The sequence below is a fragment of the Globicephala melas genome, chromosome 7 (assembly GCF_963455315.2).
Source record: "Globicephala melas chromosome 7, mGloMel1.2, whole genome shotgun sequence".
NCBI classification, from domain to species: Eukaryota; Metazoa; Chordata; class Mammalia; order Artiodactyla; family Delphinidae; genus Globicephala; species Globicephala melas.
The window spans coordinates 70,442,617-70,454,028 of record NC_083320.1 but is presented as its reverse complement, the minus strand read 5'-3'; the positions used below and the strand labels follow the sequence as shown (position 1 = coordinate 70,454,028).

General features: G+C 37.4%; 1 long non-coding RNA gene across 1 annotated transcript in view; it reads right to left on the bottom strand.

The window, feature by feature from the left end:
* Positions 1–1,067: 1,067 nt before the first annotated feature.
* The window catches only part of LOC132597571 (uncharacterized), a 155,229-nt gene continuing 144,884 nt past the window's right edge, over positions 1,068–11,412 (bottom strand). The window contains exon 4 of the long non-coding RNA XR_009564470.1: positions 1,068–1,462. This is a non-coding gene — a long non-coding RNA (uncharacterized lncRNA). The remainder of the gene's footprint in view (positions 1,463–11,412) is intronic.

Genomic DNA, 11,412 nt, shown 5'->3' with positions numbered 1-11,412 from the left:
CTTCAGTAAACCTGCCATTGCTCACTTAGGAGCTCAGTGGGAGTGGATCCTTTTTTTTTTTAATTTGATTTTTTTTAACACAGGAGGTTCTTATTAGTTATCTATTTTATACATATTAGTGTATATATGTCAATCCCAATCTCCCAATTCATCCCACCACCACCACTACCCTGCTTCCCCCCCACCCTTCATGTCCATACGTTTGTTCTTTACATCTGTGTCTCTATTTCTTCCTTGCAAACTGGTTCATCTGTACCATGTTTCTAGATTCCACATATATGCATTAATATACGATATCTGTTTTTCTTTCTGACTTACTTCACTCTGTATGAGAGTCTCTAGATCCATCCACGTCTCTACATATGATCCAATTTTGTTCCTTTTTACGGCTGAGTAATATTCCATTGTATGTATGTACCACATCTTCTTTATCTTTTCGTCTGTCAATGGGCATTTAGGTTGCTTCCATGATCTGGCTGTTGTAAATAGTGCTACAATGAACCTTGGGGTGCATGTGTCTTTTTGAATTATGGTTTTCTCTGGGTATATGCCCAGTAATGGGATTGCTGGGTCACATGGTAATTCTATGTTTAGTTTTTTAAGGAACCTCCATACTGTTCTCCATAGTGGCTGTATCAATTTACAGTCCCAGCAACAATGCAGGAGGGTCCCCTTTTCTCCACACCCTCTCCAGCATTTGTTGTTTGTAGATTTTCTGATGATGGCCATTCTGACCGGTGTGAGGTTCTATTTGCCGATGGTCAGAGGTGCTGAGGGCCATCTAACTGTGGGTGTGACATATCCACAGAAATCACCCATGGGGGCAGCTGGACATTTGACTTATATTTGTATCATTCACAACACCTAGTTCAGGGTTAAAGCACACAAGAACTATTTACTGAATTCTTACTGAATGACTGCATAAATAAATGTACCTTTCCATCTTTTGATAGATATATTGATTGATAATCAAAGATAATCATTTTCTGTGCTCTCTCGTTGAAATTGCTTCAACTTCAAAACATATCTATTCATAATCGTTTATTTCCTCATCCATTCTACCCCTATGTCAGTACACCCACACACAATACAGCACAGCCCCTCTAATACAGTCACTTAAATATTCACAGAATTTAGTAATGGTGTTGCCCAGGAAAGCCTGGGAGAGTAAAACTCATTTAATCATTCAACAAATATTTATGCAACAAATATTTATAAGTTATTGGAGACTCAAAGATGAAAAAAATAGGGTTCTTGCCTTCATAAAGGTCTCAGTCTGAATTATGGTTATTATTCTCTCTCCAACACTCTTCCTTCACTCTGAACCACTGGTGAGTCACACTCCATGGAAAATGCCTACGTCTCATTCAGTTCCGTTCTTTGCGGACAGACTTGCTTTGCCATTAGTGTATCACCCATCTTCTTTCTTTAAAGAAAACTCTTGAGTGTGCTTCTTTTTGTCCTGGGAAGGGAGGCATATGTACCAGACTGTAAGCATATGCATTGTTATCTTTCTCATCTCCAGGCTTTCTTTGAACCAGCCACCTCCCCCTGATAACCTGCCCCAAAGGCAAAGCAAAGTTGCTGGACATTTGGTAAAAAAAAAAAAGGTTGGGAAACACACAGGTCCATTTATCTGGCAAGCATAGCCACTGTGTGTTGATGGCTATTACATTGTAAGGCAGTTACAGGTCAAAACTGAGCCAAGAAAACTATGCAAAGGTGGAGGAAGAGGAATAGGGAGCAGAGGGGATGGAGATGGTCTTAAAGTACCATATGAGACAGCTTCGTGAAAATCTGTAAGCTTTCTATAAAAAAAAAGTAATTTTACAATTTATTACTGGCTTTGGGACTGTCAGTGTTATTCTTTGGAAATTACCCACTTGAACATCTCAGAAAATCTGATGGATAAAATGAAAAGTAGAGGAGGGAAAGTAGTAAGGAAGCTTAAGTTGTAAGTTACAAATCCACTGATTCTGACTTTAACCTTCAAAGTGAAAGAAAAATAGTTTCTGGCCTGAAAAAGAACAATTATGCACTCCTGCCTATTCTCAGGCTCAATTCTTCTATAAGCCCTTAAAAGATAAATCCAACTATAAATCATCTTGGAAAATGGACTTGGAATCTGAGTGGGACTGCATTGTTTGCTTTTTCCTCCTTTCTACACTTGATTTGGGTTTAAAGAGTTCTTTGACCCTAACAAATTCATCTCATGGATTTCATATTGTATCTCACTAATGCACTGTCATGTTTTTAACAACTATTTTTACCATGCAGTTGTTTCTTTGAATAGCAAATATAAGAAATGTATATTTTTATAAATATAATATGATATGTAGTATAATATTTTATAATATAAATATACATATACACACACATATATATAAAGGCAAGCCAATGAGTATGAAAGCAGATACTAGGTTCTTCACCATGTTGTAAGGGATGTGCATGGTGGCTTTCTCTCTCTTTCTCTCTCTCTCTTTCTCTCTCTCAATTCTTTTTGATGCCATTTATAAAAAGACACATACAACATTGTCCCTGACTTTGAAGGAGTTTACAGTCTTACTGGAGACATAGTATTTTATTTACATATAGCAAATGGAAAATAATCCAGGGCTCTTTATGTTTGTTTTTAAAATGAAGAACTACAGGGATTCAAGTAGGGCAAGATCATTCTAGGTTATAGGAAAGTGTCAAAGTTTAATTAGTTAATTCAATATCCATTCATAAAATGACAACTAGAGGACGCTGAGATTGGAGCTGGGCATCAGGAAGATATGTAAAGAGGCACCAAACGTGTGCTGCCTACAAAGTTGTATGTGTGGGAAGGGTGGTGTGGGACAGGGTAGGCTGTCATTGGGAAGACCAAGTCCAAACAATGTAATAGGATCAGAGAGAAAAGGTGGAGCCTGGTGACAAAGGGACTTGAAGGAGTGACGTGACAGGGTAATTTTCCTTGTTGAATCTGCAGCAAGTAGAAATTTGTGTTTTTAAAGAAGCTATTGTTACAGTTTTTATTGACATAAGTGATTAAATCAGTAAAATCTCTAGTCTTTAATGAAAAAAAAATCTGACTTTCTCCAACTGAAAGAAACAATTTTTCTTGAGGTTTAAGTAAACACTGAGGTGAGAAATCCAGTCATTGTTCCAGCCATAACTAAGTGATGAGTTATTCTCTTCAAAAATCATAATATATATGCAATAGTATAACATGATTTTCCGGCATCTTAACTATATGAAGAGCCAGTACTTCCAGACCTTCCATAGGAAACTAAAATATGTAGGGAAAGAGAATCTTTAAAAAGTACAGGCCCAGACAAATACTTTCCTTCTCTGCTTTCTAAGCTAATACAAAATTAATGAAACTCTGGCTAGACAAGGGAAATGTGCTATACACAAGAAATGAATTAGGTTGTATTGCAGAATTATATGACTGATTTGAACATTCATGGTACCCAAACTGGTTTTGCTTGATTATTGAGAACGTTGAAGTGGAAAATTCAACTAAATAAATACTCAAAGATACTTCAGAATTCCTTGGTATTTATTTTTATCTCAAGTTTCCCCTGTGTACAAATCTAAGACCACTAAACTTAGTTAATTATTACCTTCAAATCTATGTAATATTTGTGACTTCATTTAAAAAATATACTGCTAATTTGTTAAACGAAAATAACAATAAGCATCATGTTTTAAGCCAGAGGTTGAACTTTTAAGCCAGGTTAAACTTTTTCTTAAAGGGCTAAATACTAAATATTTTAGACTTGCAACTACACAACTCCAGTGTTGTAGAGTCAAAGCAGCTCTTGAAAAAAATGGGCATGGCTGTGCTCTAATAAAAACAAGTATGTAAAAACAGGTAGCTGTCTCAGGATTGTAGTTTGCTTATCCCTCATCTAAATGATATTGCCACCATTAATGTAATTGCTAAACCTCTTCCAAGTTGAACACCAGTATAAGCTCTCTCAGCTCTAATTAGAACTACTGCTAGGGGGAGTTAGTACCTAGAAATGGTGTTGGGTGGGGGGAGGGAAGATAGAGGTTATTGGGATAAACAACTGTATTTTATCCATAAATACTATGTACTCCTCTTCTTTTCATATTTTAATTTTTAATTCTAAAATACATATAACAGACACATTATACTTACCACACAGATTTCCCTATAATCAATGTTTTTATATTTGCTCCAGGTCATTTTTTAAAGAAATAAAATGTTAACAAATATAACTAAATGCTTGTTCCAATCCCATCCTCCTTTCTCCATTCTAAAAGTTAACTCTTCCTTTATAGATAATCTGTCTTTTCTCTCTGGTTGCTTTTAGGATTTGCTTATTGTCTTTGATGTTCTGAAATCTGTGGATTCATATCTTCAATCAACTCTGAAAAATTATCAGGGAATATCACTTTGAATGTGATATCTTCCCATTCTCTATTTTCTCTCCTTCTGGAACTCCTGTTTCAACATATGTTGGCTCCTCTATCCTCCATGTTTCTAACCTCTATTTTGTACTTTTCTTATCTCTCTGTGTGGCAATTGGGGTAATTTCTTAGATCACCTTTCCAGTTTATTAACCCTCTCTCAAATTGTTTAATCTTTATTTATGTCAATTGAATTTTAATTTCATGGACTCTTTTCATTTCTAAATATACATTTTTCTTTTCCAAATCTGCCATATATTCTTATTGTGTTCTATTCTTTGAGATTATTTCTATTCCTTTTTTTCTTTTTACTCTACTCATTTTGTCTTATAGATTATTTCAGATGTTTTTATTACATCATGTTTGACTAGGGGAAGAAGAGGTTACCTAATCCTCATATATGTTGTGTGTGCTGCTTTCTCTCATGGCTTGTTATTTGTTTGTATGTGAAAGATCATTATAACAAAAGAGTGTTCTTGTCTCTGTGTGTTTTGTTTTGTTTTCCTGTTGGAGTCCTTGCACTTATGGAAGTGCTACACTGGAATGATTTTGTGTTTGTTTTTACTGGGTGCTCCAGGGATTTCACCAAACTGAGATCAGTCTTACTGTTAATTTCTCAGATTAGTCATGTTCATACCCATGGGTAATAGAAATTTGGACAGACTTGGAGTTTTTTTCATAGATGAGGTTTTCTTCCTCCTCAGAATCCCAGAAAAACACAAGTTGCCTTCTTGCTTTCTTGTTCCAGGAGGTAGAATTGTTATGTTCCCCCTTTCACTGAGAGGACGCTCTTCCATTATCCCAGCTTTACAAAGGAATGTTATGCTTTAGCTCCCCAAACTTGCCTAAGCCCAAAGGTATGTCTTTTATACCCATATAGGCATTAAAGCATTTTTAGGTATACCTTGACAATTTTCCTCTTGGTTGCTGCAGTACCAGTTCCTGAATTTACCACTCTGATTTCCAATATCCCCCTTATACCTGTCATTTTCTTGCTTTTTAACCCAGGTGTGTAAAATTAAACATTATGTTATTGTTATATATGCATCATTTATATATGTGTTTGTAATTGAACAATAAAGCTCTGACTTATTCTGTCATGTTGCTGGAACTTTAAGTCACCATGGTGTCATTCCAAAGATTTGTACATTTATGATATACTTTTAAAATTACAAATCTCTTTTCTGGTCTTTTTAAAAAACATCTTAAAAGATGCTTTCATTCCTAAATGCAAATTATATGCTCTCTCATAGAATTTGTCCATTTCGGTTGGGTCTGAACATAAAGTTCTGTTTGCTAATTATTTAACTATAGAGAAATCATTTAAAAAAATTATTGACTTTAGGTACAATTTTCCTTGAGTGTATGATATATAGTGCTAAAAGTGCTATACATTCACTTTTTTAAAAACTTTAAGATTTTACAATTTTTCTCTTGATACATAATTGAAATGTTAACATTATCCCAAAAGAAAGCCAGTACACTCCATGATCAAAGATGCTTTTGCAAGCATATATGGAAATTACTTTTTTACACTGTAGGAAAATGTATGGCATTATGTATTCACAATGCCAGGAATTATACCCACACTGCCAGGAATCCAAGCATTTAATGTGACTTGGAAACAGATTTTGCATATTACATTTATAATTTTGTTAATTCCATCCCAAATAAGGATCAGCATTGCAGCTAAATTTCTACTTAAGGTGTTTCTTTCCAATGACTGGACCATAGACCATAGCCCTCTGAAACTGGGAGCCCACATGAAAGTTGCAGGCTGTTAGTCCTTAATATCCTCTCCTCCTCATCATCCTACAAAATAGGATTTTAGAATGTGCTTCTGAATTCAGTTGTCCTCACATGGTTGGGACTGTGCCTAGGGAAGCACCATGTGCTGAAATGCTAAACCTAAATGAATGTTAACACTAGTGTCTTCCTGGAGGATGTAACAGAAAAATGGTTCTGCCTTTCAACCCTGCAAAAAGTTTACAGAGTCGAATAAATATCACAAGTGTAAGCATTTTCAAACTGGAAATTTTAAAATCCTGTGACAGCTAGAGTCTGTTTGTTAATATATTTAGGCACTTGTGTTTGTCTGATTATGGCATGGATAAAGCAGACACTCAATCCGTGTGATTGGAGCCAACAGCCAAGCTTTTCAGGCAAACAGATTGGCCTAATCCTCACTTGTTAAAATTTGTTTCCAACCCTTAGCTCATTAGCTTCTCCTTTTCTCCTGACCTCATCCTTTTGTGTTTTCTTGATCATTGGAATGCTTCCCTTGGAAATCCAGATTTTAGTCTATTCTAAACAGAGCTACATAAAAAGTGGTAGCTCTTTCATCGAGTTTTCTTTACTCACTGGGTGAGTCCCCATTTTCCCCCTCCTCTTGATCTAATTAGCATTGTTTTCTCCAAGAGTCGCTTTAAGAGTGACATTTCTTCTTTACTTCTCATAAAACTCACTCTAACTTGGGTGTGTGTTGGGAGGAGGGAAACTAGGGCAACAGATCTCTGCAATCTGGCTTAGAGCAAAATACTTTTTTTCTTCTGATTTTTCTCAAGTGATCTTTAATTCCTTCCACGTAAATGTATCTTACCTGATAACCATAAAGGTTTTTGGGCTTGACAGTGCTAGGAGGTTACAGAGGTGAATGACTGATCAATGTAAAATGCATTAGAGTTATTTCTAACTCATGTCTTTTCTGCTTGATGAGTGCTTCCTGATGTATTTCTTGGAAGTGAACTTTTTCATTTCTCTTTATACCCCTAAACTCAAACCATAGTTCTATCTCTATAAAAGATGTATTGACCTACTTCCCTTTTTGCATACAGAAAGGTTTAAGTTTGACCTTAACATGAAAAGTAGGTAATATCGTTGTAAGCTGGCTCTTTTAAAGTAGTCTATAAAATAGGTTATTTACCAAATAGTGACAGAAAACTGTACAATGACCTTAACCAACTACCAGCATATATATTTAGAAGTAGTTATCTAATAACTCCTGAGCCCTGAGAAGTGCATAGCAATATAAAAGGAAGTACAACCTCTCTTAAACTTATCAAGATCAGTAGACATATGCAAAGGTATATATCACTTTTCCTATAAGAGGCAATTTCAATTCACAGATAAAAGGGTTACTTCTTGTTAGTCACAGATTTCTTCTAGTAATCTTCCTTCTGAGGTTGGCAAAGTTACCCACATCCGTGGTTATAACTTTTCGAATGTCGACTTATGAATCAAAGGAACCAAAATGGATCACAAATATTTGAAGACAGTGAAAACTGCAAAGCCAAAATGTCACTTGAAACTTAAATAAGAAGAATAAAAATGATATATGTGAATCTGGACATTCTGACCACTTGAGTTTATGCTTTTTCAAGCCCAGGAAGAGAATGTGTCAGACCAGAATCACACTTAACACTCAATCAGGAGAGAACTAACCACAGGAAATGAAATTGTCTTCACTGTCACCTGCAATTCTAGAGAAAGTGTTAGGATTAGAAGTGTCCTTAGACAGAGGGACTATTAAGCAAGTGTTATCAGTATGGAATATCTGGGGAACAGGGCAGTATATCTTAAATAAGAGAATTCCATTATGCAGGAAAATCTTAACCCTTGAAAAAATAACTTATGGCTTTCAAAAATATTAAATCCACTTTTAACACTTAACGTTGGGTTTTAGGTAGAACACATTTTTTCCGAGCTACATCCAAGCCTACTCTATTTAAAAAACAACAACAAAAAAAACCCCGAATGTGTCAGAGTTTAATGCAATATTTTCTGAACGTTTCAAATGAAATTCGAGATAGTGACAATATTTTTTGGTCCTTATGGGCATGAGCAGATCTTTTATTTTTGTAACTCATCACTCCTAGTACAATATGTAAGGCACATACACAATAGATGCTTAATAAATACTTTGTGATCCATCATTCATTGTCACAGAACAAATTAATATTAGAGCTGGGTATTCCATGTCCCAGTTCAGAATTTTTGGTAGACCATGGGATCACCAATAAAAATAATTTGATTGTGAAAAAGCAAATTGTACTAACCTAAAGAGTTTATGTCAGAATTTCATATCTTAACATTTAATAAAACTTATAAAGATTTAAAAATCAACAATCTTAAAAAGTAGACATGAAGGAGGAGTCAAGATGGTGGCACTGGAAGATGCAGAGTTAGCATCTCCCCACAACTAGGCCACCTGTTGGCCACTGGTGGGGGACTCTAACCCCCAAGGAGATGCGAGGAACCCCAGAGTGAAGTGGTAGGACATAGGGGGACCAAGGAGGGAGGAGAAGTGGAGGCCAGACAAGATCGATCCCCTTGAGGCCAGGGAGATCAGGAGAGACAGGTGGGAGGGCCAGTCCAAGAAGAGCAGGAGAGGAGCAGAGGATGATGGCCTGATCCACTTGGGCTTGGGAGCCTGCTGAGCTCCCAAGCTGGTTCCCGCCACCCAAAGCCCCCTCCAGGCCGCCTAGGTCCTGGGGGCATAAGAGGGAGGCTGAGGGGAGAACAGGGGAGGCAGGCAAGAGGGGCCCTCAAGGAGGAGCCGGAGAGGAGCAGAGGGCAATTGCCCCACCCTCCAAGGCCCCTTCAGGCTGCATGGGTCTTGGGGACATAGGAGGGAGGCAGGGGGATCAGGAGAGGCAGGCGGGAGGGGCGCTTTCAGACCCAGACCAGAGGAGCAGGAGAGGAGAGGAAGGTGTTTGCCCCACCCACTCGAGCCCAGGAAGCCTGCTGGGCTCCCAGGTGAGGTGCCCTGTCCTCTGAGACCAGGAGTCAGGGGCACGCCTGGGCCCCTTCTGTTCCTTGAGCCTAAGTCTCACCTCCCACAGTCCCCAGAGCCTTTTCCAGCCCTGTGGGCCCTGAGCATTGGCCCCACCCACTGTCCAAACTTCACCCTTGCTTAGTCCCCACTCTCCACGGCCAAGGCCTTCCCCCCACACACTTGTTTTTCTTTTCCTGCCTCCTCTTTTTTACTATTGTGGTACTGATGTATCTTCTGGTGTTAATTCATCTATATTTTTATTTTTACATTCTTTCTAACATACCTGTTAGTTTCCTAGTCTAATTTTATTTTTTACTTTGTTATTGTTCTTTTTTTTTTTCCCCACCACTTGCGGCTTGTGGGAGATCTTGATTTGCGAGCCTGCAATTGGGCGGAAGCTCCTGTGGTGGGAGCTCCAAGTCTGAACCACTGGACTAACAGAGAACCTCAGACCCCAGGGAATATTCATCAGAGTGAGGTCTGAGTTCCTCATCTCAGCACCAAGACCCAGCTCTACCCAACAGCCTACAAACTCCAGTACTGGAAGCCTCAGGCCAAACAACCAGTAAAACAAGACCACAATCCCACTCATAAAAAAAAAAAAAAAAAAGAAACAGCAAAAATATATGTCACAGATGAAGGAGCAAGGTAAAAACCTACAAGACCAAATAAATGAAGAGGAAATAGGAAGTTTACCTGAAAAAGAATTCAGAGTAATGATAGTAAAGATGATCCAGAATCTCGGAAATGGAATGGAAGCACAGATTGAGAAAATACAAGAAATGTTTAATAAAGATCTAGAAAAACTAAAGAACAAACAAACAGAGATGAGCAACACAATAACTGAAATGAAAAATACACTAGAAGGAATCAATAACAGAATAATGGAGGCAGAAAAACGAATAAGTGAGCTGGAAGACAAAATGGTGGAAATGACTGCCGATGAGCAGAATAAAGAAAAAAGAATGAAAAGAATTGAAGAAAATCACAGAGATCTCTGGGACAACACTAAACTCACCAACATTAGAATTATAGGGGTCCCAGAAGAAGAAGAGTAAAAGAAAGGGTCTGAGAAAATATTTGAAGAGATTATAATGGAAAACTTCCCTAACATGGGAAAGGAAATAGTCGCCCAAGTCCAGGAAGCACAGAGAGTCCCATACAGGATAAACCTTAGGAAAAACACACCAAGACACATATTAATGAAACTAAAATATTAAATTCAAAGAAAAAATATTAAAAGCAGCAAGGGAAAAACAAAAAATAACATACAAAGGAATCCCCATAAGGTTATCAGCTGATTTTTCAGTGGAAACTCTGCAGGCCAGAAAGGAGTGGCAGGATATACTTAAAGTGATGAAAGAGAAAAACCTACAACCAAGATTGCTCTACCCAGGATCTCATTCAGATTCGATGGAGAAGTCAAAATCTTTACAGACAAACAAAAGCTAAGAGAATTCAGCACCACCAAACCAGCTTTACAACAAATGCTAAAGAAATATCTCTAAGTGGGATACACAAGAGAAGAAAAAGACACACAAAAACAAACCCAAAATAATTAAGAAAATGGTAATAGGAATATACATACCAATAATAACCTTGAATGTAAATGGATTAAATGCCCCAACCAGAAGACACAGACTGGCAGAATGTGACCCATATATATGCTGCCTACAAGAGACTCACTTCAGACCTAAGGGCACATACAGACTGAAAGTGAGGGCATGGAAAAAGACATTCCATGCAAATGGAAATCAAAAAAAAGCTGGAGTAACAATACTCATAGCAGATAAAATAGACTTTAAAATAAAGAATGTTACAGGAGACAAGGAGGGACACTACATAACAATCAAGGGATCAATCCAAGAAGAAGATATAATAATTGTAAATATATATGCACCCAACATAGGAGCACCTCAACACATAAGGCAAATTCTAACAATCCTGAAAGGAGAAATCGACATTAACACAATAATAGTAGGGGAATTTAACACCCCACTTACATCAATGGACAGATCATCCAAACAGAAAATAAATATGGAAATACAAGCTTTAAACGACATGATAGACCAGTTAGATCTAATTGATATTTATAGAGCATTCCACCCAAAAGTGGCAGAATACACTTTCTTCTCACGTGCACACAGAACAGTCTCCGGGATAGATCACATCTTTGGTACAAACCAAGCCTTGGGAAATTTAAGAAACTTGAAATC